Consider the following 22,723-nt stretch of genomic DNA (forward strand, 5'->3'; position numbering starts at 1 on the left):
GTCCTCTTCAGTCTATCATTATTGTTCTATCACCATCATCTAAACGCACTTGATAGCGCCCCGTTTACGGTCGACGTTATGCACATAACGATGGTAAAACAAAACAAGGTATGCTATTCGAATGATCATTGGTCCTTTGTTTTCGAAAGATCCAAAAATGATATGGTGGACCAAAATTTCTTGAAGCCAAACACTAACACTAAGGCCATTATATTTAATGGGTTCTTACAAACTTCGTGAACAATTTTTTAAGGACAATTTTCTTAAGGATAGGTAATAAAAACCATTCCCGTACATACCTTTTAATTAACCAGGTAATAGACCATAAGGAATTCTCCACCTCCTAGCCCTAAGAAATATGCATTTCCCACGAATTCTGATCGGGTAATGTCTCCATATGCGTAACATATGCTTTTTACGTACGCTATTTTGCATGGATATCCTATTAACGGTTTATTCGGCCCTCATAGGAATCTTGTTCAATATATATTGCCTAGCCGTCAAGCCGAAGGGACTTAATTAAGGTTCTATTGCATGTACATGTGTGTGTGTGTGTATATATATATATATATGTGGCTATGTACTTAGTATTCATGAAACGATTCTTTCATGGCTGCTGAAGGAAAAAAAATCATCGTAATTACATAGTGTAATCTGACCGTTATCGGATAGATTCATGGGTGAGTCTAAAAGAAAGGGTCTACCTCTAGATATTGTTGATATAAATGACGTACACACCACCTAGCGGTTCCCATGGGTAGCATTAAAATTCGTTTTAATGATATCAGTATTATACCTCATTTATTAAATTTGTTTTTCTCCAGTTCACGATGATTAAAAGGGGTTTTTCTTACCGTTTCTCTTGGAATGTTACTCTGGTTTTTGGTTAAGATGTTAATTAATATTCAGCGACTATAAATCTCAATAGCATGTGGGATGTTCTCTAATTTAGATTTTTTGATCGGATTTTTTTAACAGCGAATTAGAGATTTCGGTGTATTGAAGGGACCTGGTCACTATCTGATAATTACATCATCCCTCAACTATCGATAAATATAAAATGCAACTCACCCCTCCCCTGTTACATTGCAAAATATCCTACATATATCGGCTATCGGGTGTATTGAACATCCCAATATTTTCTTCATATCAGGCCTTTAAACTCACCCAAAGCCGTTCTTATGGGTGTGCGTGATAGGTGCGGCCGCTTGGGGGTCCTTCACTTTGTTAGAGCCACGCTCTCACTTTAATATAAAAATAATCGCCATAACTATTGCCTGTAATGACAAGACAGGAGTGCTATGCTTGATTGAAAATATTAGTAATTGGGGAGATTTAGGTGGTGGGTGTGTTCCGTCATCTACCCTACTGTAAGGGGGAAACATTCTGGTCATTTCGGAATGTACATTTATGCTTAGCGCAGACATTTTCAGGAATAAATTTGAAAATGTAAGTCTCCATGTGCCAATTGCCTATTGCGAGCGTAAGAAGACTTGCTCAGCGAGACTTAGTACGATAAAGGTTATTGTTCATGTGATGAATACTAGTGTGACGTGCCATTGGAATATCAGGAGAAACTGATGTGTTTTGATGTAATGAGATAATATAACGTCTGGATATCTGTAATGTAATGTATTAACTCCAGTGGAAAAAGTGACGTTTGAACTCTAGTGGAAAAAGTGACGTTTGAACTTCAGGTGGGTAAAAGGGTGTTCGAATTCCAGTGGAAAAAGGAACGTTTCAGCAGCAGAAAATTTCCCCCTGTTTGAAAGCTAAGAAACGATTTGATGTTTGGACACCAGGAGATATTTTGATGTCTGAACGCCTTATGTGACGTTCCAACACGGAAGATAGTAAGACTTCCGAAAAAATGTTGACGATGTGTCGTTTCAACACCAACGGGAAAAGTGACATTTGGTATCTGGGAAATAATGAATCATTCAAAATCGATGGAACATCAAGTCATTTGAGCATAATATAACAAATTCAATGACAAAAGGAAATAGTATGGCTTTTGAAAACCACGGAATAGATAATGCGCAGTTTGAACACCAGCTAATAATGAGACGCTTGAAATTGAGGGAGTAATGCGCCGTTCGAACGCAAGGGATGTTGTGATGTTTAAGTTCAAGGAATAACAAGGTGTTTGAACTTCAGGTGAAGGTATACCGTTTGAACACGCATAGAGCAACGTTTGGACACTAAGGAGATAACGTGATTTCAACAGATAACAATACGTATAAATTTGAAGGATATCACTAGTTTCAATTAGAGGAATCACGCGACGTTTGAACTCTTCAGGGGGATGATAACCGTTTGAACACCAGGGGATAATATTCCATTTAAACTCCAGGGCGGAGGAGGTTACCGTTTAAAATTCAATGGATAACAGTTTGAACTCAAAGAATAACACGCCATCTGAACTTTAGGGATAACACGCCATCTGAACTTTAGGGATAACACGCCATCTGAGCTCTAGGGATAACACGTCATCTGAAATATAGGGATAACACGACATGAACTCTAGGGAATATTGTATTATTCGAACTCCAGGAAATAATGTATTATTCGAACTCCAGGAGATAATATACGATTTGAAATCCAGGGGATTATATACCGTTGAACATACCATCCAGGGTATAATATACCGTTTGAACGCAAGGGATAACACGGCGTTTGAAGGCAAGGGATAACACGGCGTTTGAAGGCAAGGGATAACACGATATTTGAAGGCAAGGGATAACACGATATTTGAACGCAAGAGATGGCACGACGTTTAAACTTCAAGGGATAATATATCGTTTTGGCACAAGATATAACATTGGTAACAAAGAGTAACGTTTGAACTTCAAAGGATGATGTTGTAAATAGAGGAACTTACTGACGTTGTGTGGTATAAATCGGGGGAATGATAAAATCATCCACTGACCATTGATCTGATGATCTGCAATGGATCAAGTGATGTTCAAAAAAAAAAAAAATACTGTAACGCCGGGATCGAACTATAAAAGTAACACAAAAGTTCTTTCACAAAACTTGAAAAAAACAAAACAAACAATAATCTTGTTGGTTATATTCGGCTTATTTGTAGCATTTTTATAAAATTACTTTTGTCATAGTTTTATAGCTCAGTCCTGCCTTGATTGGCGTATGAACTTAGAAGATAATGTTAAACATTTTCGAAAATTTTAGATTTTTAATCAATTTAATTGCTATAAATATTGACTTTAAAGGACATTAAAGCATCGATAATCAACATCTTTTTACAGTAAGATTTGCGTATTTATTTCTTCGTGGTGTATGACGCTTATTGAACACATGAACACGTCAAAATCTCAAATTACGGAAACTTCTCAATCCTCACATCTACAATACAACAGCCAAATTCGCTTATCCCTTGTTTTCGATATTTCACTTGCAGAAAAATCCATGCCATGACATCAAACGACTTCAAATAACTTTTCATCAGAAAAATTTCGATCGATTTCCCGGAGAAGCGTTCACCGAATATACAAGCTCTAACCCTAATAACCTTAATTTGTTCGTACATAGATACAAAATTGTTTCATTTGGTAACAATTTTAATGAAAGTCACATCATTAAATAAATAATTGATAACCGAACCTATTCCCATAAGTGAAATCCATTTTTCGTGCAACGAGATTAACGAAACGAACAATTTCTCTCGCGGAAATATTTCCAAATATTTTTCGGGAAGAATCAACATATAAACTGATGTTCATTAACAATAATATTTTGTACGTGGGTGGGTTGGGGGAATTCCGCATTTTCAAACTATTCGGATGTTTCGATGTCGAATCCGGTATAGCATTGTGAAAATAATCACCCGGGAGAAAATATTTTACAACCGTCATTAATTAATATTCATACCGAATGATTCCTCGTGTAGGAATTAAAATCGGTAATCACTGGGATAAAATATGCATGGTAGAATATCAGAATGTTTTCATGAAACTTTGGTTCGAGAATTAGGCATTATTTGGAAAATTTAGGAAGTCAATATTTGTAACCAGAAAAGCATCCGTTGTTATTTTCCCAAATGTTCTGCGCGTTTTCAGCGAACGAGTAAAGGCTTAGGATTTTTTTTCCCCTTAATGTACGAATTATTCCATTTTCGAAACCTATTTTTAACTTTTTCAAGATACCAACCTCATAGGGTTTAACTGGTTTTGAGATAAAAAGTTGGTTTCCGTGGAGTTTGGCGGTAACACATCGGATTTGTATTCTAAATGATGGATTTTAATTAAAGCGAACTACATAGAAATGAGAGATGATACAATATGTTTGGTAAGTATGATGGATTTGATGGAATATCGACATTTATAGAATTTTTTTTGTGTGTGACTAAACCGGGAAATGATACTCTTCGGCGCATTTTAATACCAATATAAGAACAAATCAGAGAGATTGCTGAAAAATAAGAAAATAGCTTAGGCAAATTGACTGAAAAAAATTTTTAAACACGAAAACCGGACACAAATTTTATAATTTAACCCGTAATTGCGTAGCTTTGCGTAAGTGAAAAGCATGTCTTAAATTTCTTCTGGATATTACAAGCATAAATTGTTAATTTGGGCATATTTTTTTGAAAAAAAATTGTAGGGATGGATAAGAAGTATTATACAAATACACAAACTTGTGAAGCCACAACAGTCATAAACTCTTTTTTTTTATTTTTACATTTTTTCTTAACTTTCCTATTTCTACCTTTTTTCTTAGACAGATAAGAAAAAATTTAGCAAAAGAAACATAAGGGGAAAGGTGAAAAGAAAAAGATCAGAAAACAGTAAAATAAAATAAAAAAAGTTAAATATGAGAAAAAAGAAGAAAAACGGTAAAAAAATAGAAAAAAAGATAATAAAAAGTGAAAATAAGAAAGAAAGATAAGGAAAAGGTGAAAATAATAAAGATAAGAAAAAGTGAAAGTATGAAAGATAAGGAAAAGGTGAAAATAATAAAGATAAGAAAAAGTGAAAGTATGAAAGATAAGAAAAAGTGAAAGTATGAAAGATAAGAAAAAGTGAAAGTATGAAAGATAAGAAAAAGTGAAAATATGAAAGATAAGAAAAAGTGAAAGTATGAAAGATAAGAAAAAAGTAGCCTAAATAAGAAATATGAGAAAAAGGTAAATAAGAAACATAAGCAAAAGGTGAAAAATAGAAAGATGAGAGACAAAGATAACACAATAACATAAATAAGAAAAAAAGTGAAAACAATAAAAAATTGAAAATAAGATAGATAAGGAAAAAGGTAGCAAAAGAAAGATAAGGGAAAAGGTAGCAAAAGAAAGATAAGGGAAAAGGTGAAAAGAAAAAGATCAGAAAACAGTGAAATAAAAATATAAGAAAAAAGGTAAAGATAAGAAAAATTAAGAAAAAAAAAGAAAAAGAGATAAGAAAAACGGTAAAAATAGAAAGAAAAATAATAAAAAAAATGAAAATGAGAAAGAAAGATAAGGAAAAGGTGAGAAATCGAAAAATGAGAAAGAAAGGTAAATATAAGATAAGTGGATTATGATGAAATTACCAGACTGAACGTAGAGAATAGATTTTCAACTTCAATGTGTTGCCACGAAATTTGTATTTTAATATGATGATGATAATAATGAGGGAAGACAAAATACAGCAAAAGTTGGAACATGCGAATTCAAAAAACGCACTAATTTTTTGATGACTTAATGTAAGATCAAGCTTGGTTACAACGACAAAAAGAATATTACGGGAAATGTGATAAATCAGGTAATTATACATAATAACCGCTTACCACGCATAATCGCCAAGCTTATTGGTGAGTTTGAAAAAATTCCTTAAATATATCTTTTTTACCGGTCATTATGCGTATTATCAAAGCATCGTTGGGAAATTTGCGTCTGTTCGTTGGTAAGCATGATAAATCGTACTATATGATGATAATTCATACATATATTGCATCATTATATCGGAGTACGATCGCACAACTTGTTATAATTACATCACACACAATAGACTCATTTGGAACTTTTTCCATATTTATCAAATTCATAAATTGCACTAGGATATTATGAATAATCACAGATAAAGGGGATAAATTCCAAGTATTTATCAAATTTACCAACGACGCCTGGCTATTAGCCTATACATATTCGCGGCTAAAAGTGATAAATTCATCTAACTTGCCGAGACGATTGGCGAAGTATGCACAACAACCGGTTACTATGTATAATAACCGATTCATCATTCGCTCTTAACATCGTGGAAATGGAAGGACTGATTTTCGGCACTTTTGGCTTCAGATTCAGTTTTGTTTCTTCGAGAAATTCTAATAGTTTTAGTTATAAATGTAATATTTTTTCCATATACTCTTTTCATACCGTACAAATAAAAATGTATTCGTCGGGTTGATGAGAATTTAATCTTTGTGCATAGAATTCCAAGAAATCGTAGATCCCTAATATATGTCTTCTTTTTTTTACCCTTTACAAGCTAAAAGCATGATCAGAATCTAGAACTCCCTTTAATCCGGGCATTCGTTATATATTCAAAGTTCCGTCTTTTATCTAAAGGAGAGAAAACTTCTGGAATTTACTTCATGTTATAATTTTAAGGTGTATTTTAAGAGCAAAGACTTGACACATATTTATCACTAATTCAGATTCTAATGAAACGTTTTCTGCATCTAATTATGCAAGCACCTGGAGGTTTTGCAAGCTTCATTTAATTCTGCATTATTGAAATTAGTTGGGGATAATCATGTCGTGAGGGTATTTGGTTCGGACCTATATATTTCATTTCATATTTTCGTAAAATAAATCATTAAATTTGTAGCTCGAACACTGGGAGGCCATGTGACGCTTGAGCGCCAAAGCATGTGACGTCTGAATGCCTATAATGTAACATTTGAAAGTGGGGAGATAATATGACATTTCAGATCCAGTCATAGACACAAGATAGTGCTGTATCATATCTATTATTCTCCTGTACGCCAGAATGAAAGAGATGTGGCGTTTGAACGCCAGAAAATTAATGTGGAGTCTGAATGCCAGAGATGTTACACCTTAAAGCAAGCAATAGGGGCATTTGAGCGCAGGGGTATTATAGCGTTTGAACTCCAGGGAGTTATGTATGCATTTTTTTGGAAGCTAAGGAATGCTATGATGTTGAAACACCAGGAATGTGAAGTCTTTTCTAGTGGACCCCCTATAGCGAGGGCTATGAAAAATTCGGAACAGGATTTATTTGTCATTAATAATAACGAAAGATTTATTAATAAAGATTTATAATTTGCCGCTGTGGTGGTCGAGTGGTTATAGTGCCGGACTCGTGATGCGAGGATCCGGGTTCGAACCCCACAGTGGTGGTCGGCTGAAGTTGGTTTTCTGTGGTTCCCAACTTCAAGGCGCAAATGCGAGCCGATCTCCCCGTTAAAAAGTCTCGCCACAGAGAGCAACAGTCCTACAACGGTAAATCATTCAACCATAACACTTCACTCATAGTTAGTAAAATTGGGAGCAGATGACAGCACTACACATAACAAGCATTACACAGAAACAAACTTTACGTCAGGTTGCACTACACTTACACGCACATTCCCGCACGTACCGATTCGTTGGGGGGTTCCGCGGGGGGGGGGGGTGCATGTGTGGTGTGGCAGTAGTAGGTAGGGGCTCGGGGATCCATGATGTTCTTAAGTCAGCCACCTCGTTGGGCAATTTGCCTGTTGTGGCGTTGTATTTGTATATTTGTATATTTGTATATTATTGTCAAAATAATTACCTTAGTACTATAACAGTCTGTAGCTAAAAAGCGCCACCTGTTAGTAACAAATAATGTTTGTGTTATTTAAAAAAAATGCGGTCTTTCAATATGCATTTCTGTGAAAAAGTACATGGGGTTCATGCTCTCAAAATTACAGAATTTTTACTTATACTATATTTCTTTGATTACTTGGTAGATGGCAGTAATAAACGATTGTTGTGTTCAGGCAAAATTATGAAAAATCCGCACTTTATCTCTGTTTTCAAAGCATCAAATCTCTACCCATTAAAAGACTACATGCAAAAACGATATATGTAAAATTCACGAATATTAGCGGCTTTTCTTTTCTAATTTATTGCATAAATGCTGACAACTTTGAATGAAAACCATTAGCATAAACCATAAACTCTCGAATAATACTAGTCAAATCAATTAACTTGAGAAAAACCCGTACGCATGTTTTGTGTAAGTATGTACTGTGTACTCCGATTAATTTCAATAATTTCTCAGGAGATACCAACCAAAAACTCTTATTAAAACTTTCAACTCAAAAATTCTATATTAAATTCAATTGCGTGCTATATATAAGCTAATTCCGTCCGAGACGATTTTATTAAAGCAGTGTAGGCACACATACAGCTGCTATAATCTAATTTAAGATATACGTCGGTTATAACACACGTTTCTCGAATCATCATGGGGGAGGTGTTGTAAAGTGAGTTTGACTGTATTTCAATAACAACAACGAGTAAAAGAAATCAGTTTCTTACCTTTTGTATTATTGTCTCGAATGCTATATGGAAATGGAAAGTCGTTGGAACTTTCTTCCGGCGGTGTTGACTTGACTATTTTCACGGCCAAGAGCACGGTTAACGAGTTCTCAGAAACAAGAAAAGAAAGAAAAAAGAATAAGAGACAAGGAAAAGGTCAATAACTTTCCAACACGAACCAGGAACAACAGCCGAAAAAAAAAAAAATCCGTAATCACAGTGGCGTCGATACCATCATCGTCGTCGTCGAACTATGTGAATCCGATACACATCCCTCTCTCCAAGATAGTACGAATGTCCAACATGAACGGAAGTATTAATAAATATCGATCGAACGTTACGTTTTGAATGTTTTAAAGACTAGATGGACCATAACACCCTTGGAACCAACTCCCTGCCGCATAGATCGCTCCAACTCTCTGATGAGTTTCGGTCGATCTAAAAGACACAACACATCAGATGGGGGATCTTCACTTGCGTATGGAGTGCGTATGCGCGTTATGCACGTAGTACAATGTTCCGTGTCTGCATGGTTTCTGTTTTGATAGTAGTACCCAGGACCTGCTTGACTACTTTTACCTTTTCTCCCCTTGAAGGTAGCGAAAGTGCACTGGGGTTTGACGACTCCTTTTTGCTTGAGGATAAAACAGCAAAAAATCTTGGAATAATCATAAGAGGTTCTACGGGGCAAAGGAGAAAAAATAATAAAATAAGAAAGTTGTCTTTTTTTTATTTTTTTTCGGCCATTTTCTTCTTTACCTAACATTTGCGCTTGTCATTACGCGAGTACCGGGCATTGTTACCATCGACCTTTTTTGCACGGTAAGCTTATGAAAGGCGGCCGGCTCCCTCTACAAATATCTGATGGAACGGTTTTTAGCTTCTTTATTTTGTAGCCGTGAGATGTCTTTGAGATATGGGATATTCGTGCGCTTTTTTTTTTGTGGTTTTTTTTCGTTATTGTAACAATATATTTGCTTGTAAGGCTTTGTTTTATTGGTTCATTGCGTGTTTGTTGAAGGGGTTGTTTTTTTTTGAATGTTTGAATGTCAGACAAAAGCTACGGGGGTCGAAATGTCTATAAAACAAAGGTTGAGGTCATGTTACGTTATTACACTGTTTGGAGGGTAATGTATTCATTGTTTCTTTTTCGGTTTCTTTTTTTAATCGGCAACAATCTTAGGAAAAAAAAAATGTTAAGGGATGATTATATTATTTTAACAATCATGGTTTTGGTTTTAATTAGATGTAATTATAATACTTATCGATCTATTTTTGACTGCCGTTGCATTTGCGTGACGATTCTTCAATAATTTGGTTTTTTTTTTCAAATAATTTTCACACATATTCTGTAAGTAATGATTATTTTTTTAGAATCCAAAGGCCCTGTGAGTATGATAGTTTATATATTTTCTTTAATTTATTTCCAATATAAATCAAATCGTAATAAAATTTAATGATGATTCTTGATTTTCGATCAGTATATTTTTAACTGGATCAACTAAATTTTTTTTATCTGTCACATTGTACGTGAAGTTTTCATGGAATTATGATATCGGAAGAATTTTAATCTGATAAAATTAGTTAGTTCATATTAATAGAACTTTTACAATGATTTAAATTCAAATTTTAATATAAAAATTATTATTATTATTTTAATTTCTATAATATATTGTACAAGTCAGTGGGGTTTAGACGCATGTCCCGCGAGGCTTTTTGCAGAAAGAAATGTATTCCAGATCTGGCGATAGTAGTAATTTAAAACTCACATTCAGAAAGCAATTCAGGACTAATGAGAGAATTAATTTCTGAATTGATGAGTAATAATTTTACTCCTCCAAAGGATGACGCCACTCTGCGCTCTCCATACGAAGGCCAGCTGGCTGATGTGAAGATGAATTGAGGAAAGAAAGAAAATTCAACGGCCTTTGCGGGGAATCGAACCCACGTTGTTCCACTTGGCGGGTGACCGCATAAATGCAACGAATCCCAATCTTCCCTTAGAGCTCGTGTACAATGAACGGATCCGCACATGGACGGTAGTACCTAACTTAGACCAAAGCTCACAATTGCTGACACTGCCACCAGTGCCCCGCGGGTAGTTGAATCTTCTAACTTTCCTAAATTCACCTTCGCATCAGCTAGCTGTTAAAGGCTTCCGAATAATTCTGTTGTGTTTGGTCAGAACATGATATCTCCAAAAAATTGATTTTTGATCTAAACGTATATAAGTCTTGCTAATTACATCTAATTAGAAGGGAGATGAATGCACAAATACGTGCGTACGGCTAAATAACATGCTGATGTATGATATTTTCATTAATATTTGTGTGTATGATTTATTTTACATTTTTGAATGACAGTGAAAATTATTATATCTCAAAAATGTGATTATGGAGTTATGTTCTGACAAAATGCTACAGAATTGTACTATTGAAAGAAATAATATCATTATATATTATCGGTAGAAATAATTTCGGAATAGATGGAAAAATATATTCCGTGATTCATTAAAATTCAGAATGAATGAATGAATAATGTTTCTAGTATTGTGAAAAGAAATATTCAGGAATAATAAATGATTCCCCTGAAGTTTTATGTTATGTAAATTGAAGTTTCCCTCCATTCTCAGTGAAGAAACTTTTTTGATGCTTCCCTCCCAAGCCAACCAAATACTTAATTCTTTTTAAACATTTTCATAAAGAAAATAAATTAAAATATCGAAAGAAAATGGTTGAATGATGATGAATGGTTTTTGACAATTGGTAACTAAATTACTGTAGAGGAAATTCCTTGTGCCCTTCTCCGAAAGGTCAATTCAGTGACAAGCCCTGTACATTTACATTTCCCTTTCAATCGGCCTATTCAGTGATGGTAACCTCGTCCAGCAAAATTTGACTTTTGACTAAATTTTTCCCACGCATTCCGGAAAATGCACTGCCATCTACCGGGAAAAATGCGTAGTTAAGTATTTTACAATAGAAAAGTATTGCACTGCATTCATTTTTTTTACTTTTTCCAAAAATTCTTTTGTTTGATAAATTCTCAAAATTTCCCACAAGTTACCATCACTGGGCCTATTTGAGTCTTTTACGGTTTTCAGTGGTGTAACGTATTTTTTACTAATCGGTAGGTAGCCTATTATGTCTGTGTGGTCCTTGAGATGTTTTCTGGGAGATAATTGTTTTTCATTTGCGCACTGGAATCGGACGGTCCTACAAAATACAAGATGTTCGGATCAAATGTCCATAATTTCAAAAAGCGAGCCACGTTGGCTGACGATATCAGAAAAAAATTGGCTGGCAAACTCTGAGAGTTTGGTGACAAATTTTCCGAAATCGTCATTACGAACGCTGATACTGATATACATATTGTTGTGGCATTAACAAACAAAGAGAAAAATAGTGCCACACCATGTAGTTGGAGGCACAAGAGAGAGAGAGAGCCATAGCCTGATTTCCTGCTTATTTTTTTTTTCAGATGAGATAATATCACGTGTTCAACAGGGTTGATAAGCACAATTTATTGCCGAATTTCAGGCTAAGAAAAATTTTATGCAATTTTTGAAGTCGAAAGGAACGATCCCGAAATCAATCTGTGTCGGGCGCTTCCACAAATTATGGACATCGGATCGGTTTCTCCGGGTAAAAGACGGACCACTTGTGGAATCGCACTGATTTTTTAATATGAACTTTCTGAATGAAGCTTTCTATTTATACAGGGTGTTTCAAAACCCATAGCGCATACGTTAGGGGGAAGATGGAGCACAACTAGACAATCACAAATAACCATACAGTTCGTGCCTGGAACTCACGTGGTTGAGTGCTAGAGGGCGTCATGTGCTGTGTCATGAACTGATGAGGAAAGACGACAGCCAGAGGCAAAATGTATTCTAATGAATTTACGGGGAAAAACAGATTTCAATTACTTAGAGACATCACAGCAAACGCTCAAAAAAGCAGCCGCTATCAGTGACGCAGTCTTCACACAGTCGGTGTTGTGACTGTCGGACATCAGCGAAAACACCAGACACGTCTCGTATGGTGGCAGCAGCTACGGATTTTCCGAAAAACAAGGTCTGCATCGGAAAATCGACAGGACTTCTATCGTAGATGAGGCGCTTCACATGACCCCAGAGGAAAAAGTCGAGAGGTGAGAGACAGGGGGGGGAGGATTGCAATACAATCTATGGTTGGTACAATCTTCGGGTTTCGCTTGCATTGCCGTCCGCAACCCCGTACATGTAAAGCATGTCAACATTCTCCTGATACGTATACGCATTCATCTCGTCGGTGATCCACAGCACAAATGACGACGGTTCAGGGCCATATAACAAGAGCGGTCTCATGAAGCGCTGCAGTTGGCACCAGTTGACGTCATTACCCTGCAGAAACGAGTGTGCTCTGTTGGCTATCTTGTTAATTACGGTATTTTTTGAACAATCTATCTATACTTCCCATTTAACTGAATTGTTCCCAAAATTATCTCATCGATTATTTTCATTACAAATACAAATACAAGGTTGCAACAGGCAAAATGCCCAACGAGGTGGCTGTGAAAAAGATGCCCATAATAAATATGGATGTGCAGTAACTATGTATTTATTGGTCTGCTTCGTTCAACTATTATTCATTCCATTACAACGACCGGTATAATAAGTCCAAAATGTTTTCATACAACGACTATCATACACGTTTCACTTCCGACATAACGAACCACCCAATACATCGTCGGTTTTCGATGGTACGAGTAGGGGTCGTCATATTGAAAGTAAAACATATATGATACTCTTTCTATGAAAACATTTGAGACTTATCCTTCTGGTCGTTGTAATGAAATGGCCGATATAACGCTTGGTTGTTATAACGAGCATCGGCTGTATCTATATGTATATATTTTTTTTTTCTCATCCATTTATTTGAATCACGTACGTTAGTTAACTTTTATTGGGTTGATTGGAAGCCCATTCGAATTGAGCCCCATACATTTGGTTACCCATATGTTGCAAGTCTCTGGGTATTTACGAAAGGTACGATAAGTGACTTGAATCTCAAGTTTCTTTGTCTTTCGAGAATAGTTCTTTCCACGTTGCAGTCACACAATAACTCATTTGCTTGCAACTTATTTAGACAAGAATCAGAAAAAAATGTATTAAATACTATATCACCCGCGTGCATACCATTAAATCGACTCCATGAACGAGAGATCACTCATTTGAAACAGTAACATAACCAAATAAAATTGAAAAAAAAAAAATCTCTTCAATGCAGTACGATTTGTGAGCTGATGGCGTCTGAGAGAAAAAGTAGCAGGGCCGTGCACAGCAGCTCCGAGACCACGGTCGCTGAGACAGGGCGGCAAGTGTAGCATCAAAGCGATGAAACAGTCCTGACTATATAGCCCTGCGACGGCTGCTGTGAACATCGTACTTATCGCGTTCGCTACGAAGCGCCCTCTAGTCAGTGGAGTATTTACAGTGGGAGGGGGGGGGGTTTCCTAGGCTATATTCCAGGGTGGCACGTTCAGATGAGAGGGAAATTTTAGGAATGAGTGGCCAACAAAGTTAGAGGAAGGGTGGAGGACGGCAAAATTTTTGTAAAAACCTCATAAATCCACCTCCCTGGCAATAAGGGTCTAGGTCAGAGAGTGACCCGGAAAGTTTGCAAGTACGTGAGTGACAAAGGAGTGAGGGACCAGGACAGTGAGTGACCTAGAGCTTGTGCAAGCATTTGAATGACCAAAACATTGACCTAGAGGTATGTTCTCAAACTGTGCCTCGCGGCGCAACTGCTGTGCCCCCAACTTTTGTCAGGGGTGCAACGGAGCTGTGGCCTGAAGAGCGAAGAGATTCTTTATTAAACTGCGCTGGGGAGCCACGGATAAGCATTGATTAGGGAAGGAGTCGCTACGGATGGGAAAAGTTTGAGAGCCCCTGGCCTATGCGTGAACGTGTAAGATGATCAAAATTGTACCCTATAAAGCAAGGCACCATGTCATTGAGCGATCAAAAGAGTGACCTAGAACGTGTGCAAGTATACGTGGAGGGGACCAAAACAGAGTGCGTGTATGTGAATGACTAGAAGAGTGACTCAGAGAGTGTGCGAGCATGTGAGTGTCCAAAAGAGTGACTTAGAGAGAGACGCAAGTTCACCATATCTACAGACAACATGTTCGAGAGTCCAGATTCTTCGCCCTGATTGGGCGAAACGGTTATCTAACGTACGCGCCATGAATCCTGAAACAACCTGTACACACTTTTCTTATCATTTCCAAACTCTTGTAAAGTGTAGGAACTGCTCAAATATAGTGACATTTGAGCCCGACACCCTGCATCATTTGCCTCGCATAATGCTTTTAAAAAATTCGATAACTCTAAACACCTCTCAGTGACTTACAAATTACTTACCTGGGGATTTTTCATTCCTACCACTGAACACCATAAGAAAATGCCACCCAAGACGAAAATGACAGGTCCCGTGTCCGTCACGCTCTAAGCGAATGCTACACTATATATCTTAGACTGCAAGTTTGAGGCAAAAGAACAAAAAAGTCCTAACACATAGAAAATATAGGTGGTATTTCTTATAAATAAGTTTTTTTTCCCTTCTTCTCTTATTCCGTTTTTATTCATTCCTATTTCTTCTGGGAAGATTAAAGGGCTTCTGCCGAGATAATGAGAGATTTGTCGTTCAAGCTGTCAAAAGCTGGCAGGGCTCAGTGTCAACTCGCGTGGCGTGAACGCGGGACACTGACTGACTCGGGCGCAAATAGTAACGCTCTGCAAGACACATCCGTGTAATCAAACATGCCTTCCAAGTGTGACTCGTATGGCGTCGAGGATAAATGTCTCTAAAGACAATATTTATTGCCACCGGTATCTTTATTCAACAGCAACGTAATTGCATTTCGTTATTATTCCTATTAATTTATTCATATATCGAATAAAATTTATTTCATTTTTTGCTTAAATAATACTCAGTATAGCCATTTCCAAGAAGTTTCACTGATGGTCATCGAACGTTGGATTTCTCGGAAAATTCCAAAGGCATGTAAATAACAAGTGTGTTGTCGTTTTCATCATTAAATTGTTTTGTCTGGGATATTTCTATCATCGATATACGAACGGATGACTGATTTCAATAGCGTCCGTGATCGATTCTCGGACGAAAATTTGTTGATGGATATGAACCGAAATTGCAATTTTTTTCTTTTTCTTCCCAATATTTTTCGATGTCTTCGGAGTTGTTTCTTGGAATATGATAGATGTCTTGGAATATCAAAAATGATGGTTTTTTTTTTCACTCTGGAATTATTAGAAACGATCAATTCTCTATCGGAAATCATAAGGAAATTGTTACCTGAACTATTTATTGATTTATCTGCGGAAGAAATATATAATTTTCGTGATTTTTTTTTTCTTGTGGAATTTTGATGTCGTTTCCGGAGAAATTAGATTTACAAAAATATTTTCAACACAATTTGATTCGATGATAATTTTCTGAGAAATGACTCGAATGTTTCCGAGAATATTTTTGAATGTATAATCAGTTGATTCCAAATGATTGTACGAAAATAAATGCGAGATATAAATGAATACAAAATATAAAACAAATAAGAGCTGGTCGACTGCAACCCACGTAAAAGACTAAAATTTCTCAGGCCTCAAAACGCGCTGCACGTGCCATGGTCAATACATTAGAGTGTGAGTTACTGAGCTCTGTATAATTTTGTATATCATAATATTTTTTTGTATTTGTATCTTGCTATCGAAATTATCGATCAACTCTATTGCATAGAGTAGCATTGTGGTTAAATGTACAATGGCTGATCTTGCATTGTACCAATTAGTATAATCTCGGCTAACACAATTGTTTTTCTCTTACTTCCTTTGCATGTTAGATTTATTATTTTTTTGTTTCTCATTAATGCATTATGTAACATGTTGGTGAATTGTACATGAGTGATCCCATTTTTTATCCATTATAATACTGGTATTTATCGCATAATCTTTCTTTTCTTACTATTGATTTCACTGATCAACTCTATTGCATAGAGTAACATTTTGATGAAGTATAAGTGACTGATCCTTGTGTATTGTAGTATTCTGATGGCAGCATTTATCGGACAGTACGTTTGTGTTTTTTTTCCTTTCCATTAACTACAAGCACTTTACATCTACACAAACACGCACAAACTTGTCTATAACCCCCTTCATATCCAGCAAGGGCAGTCTATAAGTCGCAAGGCAGTCCCCTCGGACTGGACAGCGACGAGAAAAATTAAATTTTGTCTGTCAAAATATAAAACAAATAAATAAATATAAAAATATCCCAAGTACAGTTGTTTAAGACTATGCAGTAAGAGGCAGTGATGACGAAATATTGCTGACAAGGGGGGAGGGGTTCAAAAATGGTGAAAATTTGCTTACGTAATATTTGGATGGCCCCTTATGTGTATGTCCAGGAGATTCTTTTACCGCACACCAACTCCTGTCATATATCGCCATACGGCAATTTCCATTCAACTGAGTTGGGTGAAAATGGAGGCGCCATCTATTGGTCGTCGCTGCAGGCTAGATAAGTAAAGAACTTATTCCTAATGTTCTTGCCCGGATTCGAACCCGTGGACCTCGACGGTCCTTCAGACTTTCATAGTCTGGCCCAGGCAACATCATAATTTCAAGCGTCCTTTGATCATTTTTGTCGCACCACGGTCATTTTCTGCACACGAGGGCTAATTAGACCGGGACCTACAATTTATTGCGGATTCCGAACGGCAGGCTTGTTTTTTATACTGATCGAGACGTTGGCGCGCTAACCCCTCGATGGGGGACTCCCTGCGGTAGCAATGTTTTCGGCGATCATGTCGTCGTTTCTGTTGTACCCCTGTGTCAGGAAAGTTTTCTGACAAGGACGAACCGGGTATCGAACTCGCGACACCTCTAAACATCCTTTGGTACTTTAGGCGAGTATCTTATCGACCTGGGATACCACGCCCCCAAGCGTCCTTTGTGCATATAGAAAAGCTGAAAGCTTATCAAGCGGGTAGGGAAACTATACTGGGATGTGCTTTCTTCCTCCAAGCAGTTGATGATGAACTAGTATGTGTACCACTTTCCCTTGTAATCATTGAGTTACACGGACTAGGATGTGTTCCCTACGTGCAACTTCCCCGTAGCCTTGTATTATTTTCCCTATCAATGTGTCTCTAAGTGAGCTTTCAACCCCTTTACGATCAGGGCCGTAATATTGCGTCCAAACGCCAGTGCAATGAATTCATATATTTCTTCAACCTCTTTTTCCCTGATTACGAAGGGTTACTATAACCATATGAAACTTTCACCAACATCCTGATATCTCAACAAGATTACGATCAGCTGACAACGATGGCGGCGGTTCTCCTCAGCTTTTCTCTCCCCCCCCCCACCCATGGCATCTCGCCCCCACACACTCATATAATAATCCTTCTATTATATACTACGCATAAAAGTGAGGAAGAGAACTAGTAAAAAAAAAACTGCGTAACAAGTTTGTGTAGCTGAGGGCAAAAAAGCAAGGCACTGTACTAATACCTTCTCTTATACAATAAATTCAAATACAAATACCACGCCACAACAGGCAAATTGCCCAACGAGGTGGCTGATTTAAGAACATCATGGATCCCCGAGCCATTTTTTGGAGGCCCTACCTACTACTGCTACACCACACGGAGTCCGAAAGACTGGTCGCGTCTGGAATAAATAACAGGGAAAAACACTTTATTTTTTGGAAATATTTCTCTGCAAAACTGATTTTGTGTGAAAAGACCTTCTTGAGTGACTTTCCCGAGTCTAAAACAGTGTTTCTCAACCGCCGAGCCAAGGCCCGTTACCGGGCCCTGACCACATTCATACCGGGCCACCATTGATTAGCATTTAATTTCCCCTTATTCATTTTACGTTGGTCATGTATTTGACCGGGCCTTCGACTGACAAAAATTAATGAAACTGGGCCGCGGGCTCGAAAATGTTGGGAGCCACTGGTCTAAAAGACTTGTTATGTCTAGATAAGATTGACTTTGAAAGACTAATACCTTAAGGATGTATGTTACTCAGACATCTTATATTATACATACAGTCAAACCTCGTTAATAAGTCACTCTTGGGAAAGCAAAAATATGACTTGATATGCGGAGTGACTCATTAAACGGAGTAAGCCATAGCTGTGCCATTTCCTGCCCGAAGAAAATAGGGACTTCCAAAAAGTGGAGCAAAGTAAAGTTCCGGTAAGCGGAGTGACGTGTTAACCGGATGGCGCACTAACGAGGTTTGACTGTATATATATATAAAACCCCACCCATTATCATTATTCAACAAGAAATGAACAAAAGGTTAAAATTCAAAAAATTTGTAAGATAATAATTTTTGAAATGAAGCCAATTATAATCTATTGGGACATAATTATTATTGTCCGTCAATATAAGAAAATCCAATGACGGAATTTCTCCGGAACTCACCAAACTTGACCGGTATATCTCATTGTTGACTAATTACAGGGCTGCGAAATTCCAATTCATCAAATGGTTTCGGATCCACGTCCTCAAAAGGAGATGCGCGTTTGCTCAGCGGTACTGCCGAATAAGTAATTTCTCCGATATACATCAGCGGTGTGTAAATTGATTACTGGTTTCAAGTATATGTTGTAATAAACCGCTTTTACTACAAACTGCAAACTACATTTTCCGGAGACGCCTTGAATAAGATGGCTGATCGTATTAAAATGGCATTATGAAAATTCGCGCAAACCGCAACTGTTTGAAGCATTCAGATCGAGAGAGAGAGGGAGAGTATATATATATATATATATATATAAATTTATAGACGTATTAATGCTCGAGATATCCTATTTTAAACAATGGTGACCACAAGGTGTTTCTAACAAATGATCACTACAAAGAATTTCCTACAAACTTGAAAATAAAACAAAACACAACAATTCTCGGTACAGCGTATTCCAAACGAAAACGTATTCCAAACTCAAAGAAAACGTATTCTAAATGATAGTCATTTCCAAAAATACTCAAGGCATCATATTTCAAACAATGCTTACGACAACGTAATTTTTACACCAGTGCTAACAAAAACGTATTCCAAATAATACTCAAGACAATGCCTTTCCAATAATACTTAAGACAAAGTATTTCCAATAATACTTAAGACAAAGTATTTCTAATAATACCCAAGTCACTGCCCATTTCGAATAATACTCAAGTCACTGCCCATTTCCAACAATACTCAAGGCACTGAACATTTTCAACAATACTCAAAATGACGTACTTAAATCAGTGCTTACGACAACGTATTTCTATCAATGTTCAAGACAACACATTCCCAACAATGCTCAAGACTACGCATTCCCAACAATGCTTACGACAACGTATTTTCAACGATGTTCCAAATTATGTATTAACAAAAATATGCTCAAGACAGTGCATTTTCAACAATTTCGATATATATATATATATATCCCCCCCCCTTGAAATTTTTACCGAAAATTGTAGAAAAATAATAATTGTTTCTACTTATATACAAAAGAAATGAGGTTCTGATTATGCACAACTTAAATTTATAAAATAGTATTTGTTTTACTGATAACGGAATTGTGTTCATATTATTTCATACTCCAAAAACCATTTCCATCAATGCTCAAGACAATGTATTTCTCTTGAGTATTGTATGTTAACTCTTAGGTCCTTTTAGTCATCGGTATAAGAAAATCCATTGACGACATTTGTCCGGAACTCAGCTAATTTGACCGGTATATGACATTGTTGACAAATTACAGTGCTGCGAATTTCCAATTCATCAAACGGTTTCGGATCCACGTCCTCAAAAGGATGCGCGTTCGCCAGCAGTACCGCCGAATAAGTAAATTCACCGATATACATCACCAGTGTGTAAATTAATTACTGGTTTCAAGTATATGTTGTAATAAACGCTTTTCCTCTTCTCTCTCTCTCTCCCAAAACCCCTCTCTCTCGTTTCCAGATAACATAACCAAACTACATTTTCCGGAGCCGCCTTGAATACGATGACTGATCGTGTTAAAGTGGCATTATGAAAATTCGCTCAAACGGCAACTGCTTGCAACATCCAGCTCACAATTAGAGAAAGAGAGGGAGAGTAAATTTATAGACGTTGGAGTTCATATAGGAGGGCCTAAGCATTTAATTTCGAATTTCTGCGAGCGATAAGAGATTTTACCCTCCGTCTCACAGTTAATGTACACCCCACCCCGCCATATACACACCGACCAAACAACAGCTCGATAACGAGTTGTTGCTTTGATTAATTGCTGAAGGATGGTGGAAACTGTGCTCGGAGGGCTGTATGTGTGTGTGTGTAGATACGCACATCATCCACCCTCTTCCAGTACTGAATGCTGCACCGTGTTCCAGGAATGCACGGTCTCGTGAAGTTTCTAGTGATTCGGCAGGTTTCGTGAGATCTCGACGAAAACGGTTTTGCCCGCCCGCTACTCGTGATGCCATTCCGGTAGGGAACTTGTAATATTATACATTATATACGTATACTCTCCTATTCGTTTCGATAATTCCAGATGTATGTAGAACACGCTAAATTGGAAGAGTTAGCGTGGAGTGGAAACGAGATGCCTTGTCTATTGTCCGATTACTTTGCGGGATAGACGGGTAAATCCTACTGGAAGAGGGACTCTTAAACACTCGCATGTAGAGAATTACTAGAAACTGAGTTTGGTTCGACGAATGTTATTAAAATTGATGGATCAATGCGTTATGTACGTGTACCAGTGTATGTGGGAAGGTATAAAACAAGGTAAGGCTGGTATGATAGTGATATGGTTAATTAGTGGATCTGAATCATCGCGTGAGCACTCGATAATTAAGTTGTTTAGTACATTACATGGGATCAGCTACAGGTGGCTCTATGTTCTCTGGCCACTGAAATCCCGAGGATGTGCCGTGCGTATCGACAACCACAATATATAGAGGCATCTTCATTTAAACAGAAATGCGATTTCAGATCGATTGTATAATAAATAGAGTATACATATGGCAATGGCAGGGCTACAACTAATGGGGAGGGGTGCAGGCGGGTCTGCTGCCCCGGGCGCGGGACTAGAGGGGGGCGCAAATTTCACTATTTGGCCTCTCTTTCGACATTATGAGGGGGCGCCAAAATGCGTGCTTTCCCCGCCCGGCTGACCAAGCATCCAGTTGCAGCCCTGGGCAATTGAATAATGGAAAAGTTGTGAAAGAAAAAATTCGCTCTTCCTTTACTACAAAATAATTTACTGAAACAAAGATGGAAATGTGACTAGTGCATCCTGAAGAATTACGCAAATTACATAGCAAGCACTCCAATCCATTTCTTTGATGATGTGTATTTTTGAATTATTAGTATTACTGTAAAAAAGTGTGTGTAAATATCATTTCAGATGTAACACATGTGTTTGTCTCTACGGTCTGAAATAAAGTCGACATCCAACTTTGATATTTATGTTTTAATGGATTTAAATCATCGCTTGAATATATCATAATTAAGTTCCTGGGGTGTCTTACAGTTTTTATTTTACTTCTTACAGCCTTGATCACACAGTTTGTTCGGCATCGAAATACCCATAGGTAACGGCTTACAGTTAGAGAATCACAGATGATTAGGAGCACTTATAAATTTAAGTTTATAAATTTAACATTCTTAAGTTTTTTTGCTTGTCAGTGTGATCACCATAAGTGGCTACGCAGGTATTTTTATTTTGCGAATCGCTTTTATAATCAGGTGCTCTCTCATTAAAAGCCATTACTTTTAGCCTGAGCACCCTGTACGATAAAATATGGCATGTTGCATAGTACTCTAACCCCTGACTGTCTGTAACGAAATAAACATTACCGAAAATTTAGAAACTGTTTCCCGCTGTTATAAAATAATAAAATCGATTGATTCAACTCGGTAATAAAGCCAAATTTTGTTAAAATGGTGGTTGACAAGTTGAGCATAGATGCACACAAATTCCGGATTACGAGATACTTTGAGCTTTTTCCTAAATAATTTATCTAGTCCGCAAGCAATTCTAAAAACATTACATTAATTGAAAGTATGATATAAAACATGGAATAAGGTGTTATATGTATCCTTGATATCATATTATATTAATCACACAGAAAATGAACCTTTATAAATAA

At 37.0% G+C, this 22,723-nt stretch overlaps 1 protein-coding gene across 1 annotated transcript in view; it reads right to left on the reverse strand.

Moving 5' to 3' along the window:
• LOC149079519 (uncharacterized) overlaps positions 1–9,027 on the reverse strand; it is a 95,920-nt gene extending 86,893 nt beyond the window's left edge. Inside the window, exon 1 of the mRNA XM_089240165.1 lies at positions 8,525–9,027. The gene's annotated coding sequence lies outside the window, so the exon portion shown is untranslated. The remainder of the gene's footprint in view (positions 1–8,524) is intronic.
• Between the last annotated feature and the right edge of the window lie 13,696 nt (positions 9,028–22,723).

This window comes from Pholcus phalangioides, unplaced genomic scaffold (assembly GCF_987345545.1).
Source record: "Pholcus phalangioides strain wild (caught in Gottingen) unplaced genomic scaffold, Ppha-v1.0 ptg000012l_1, whole genome shotgun sequence".
In the NCBI taxonomy this organism is placed as follows: Eukaryota; Metazoa; Arthropoda; class Arachnida; order Araneae; family Pholcidae; genus Pholcus; species Pholcus phalangioides.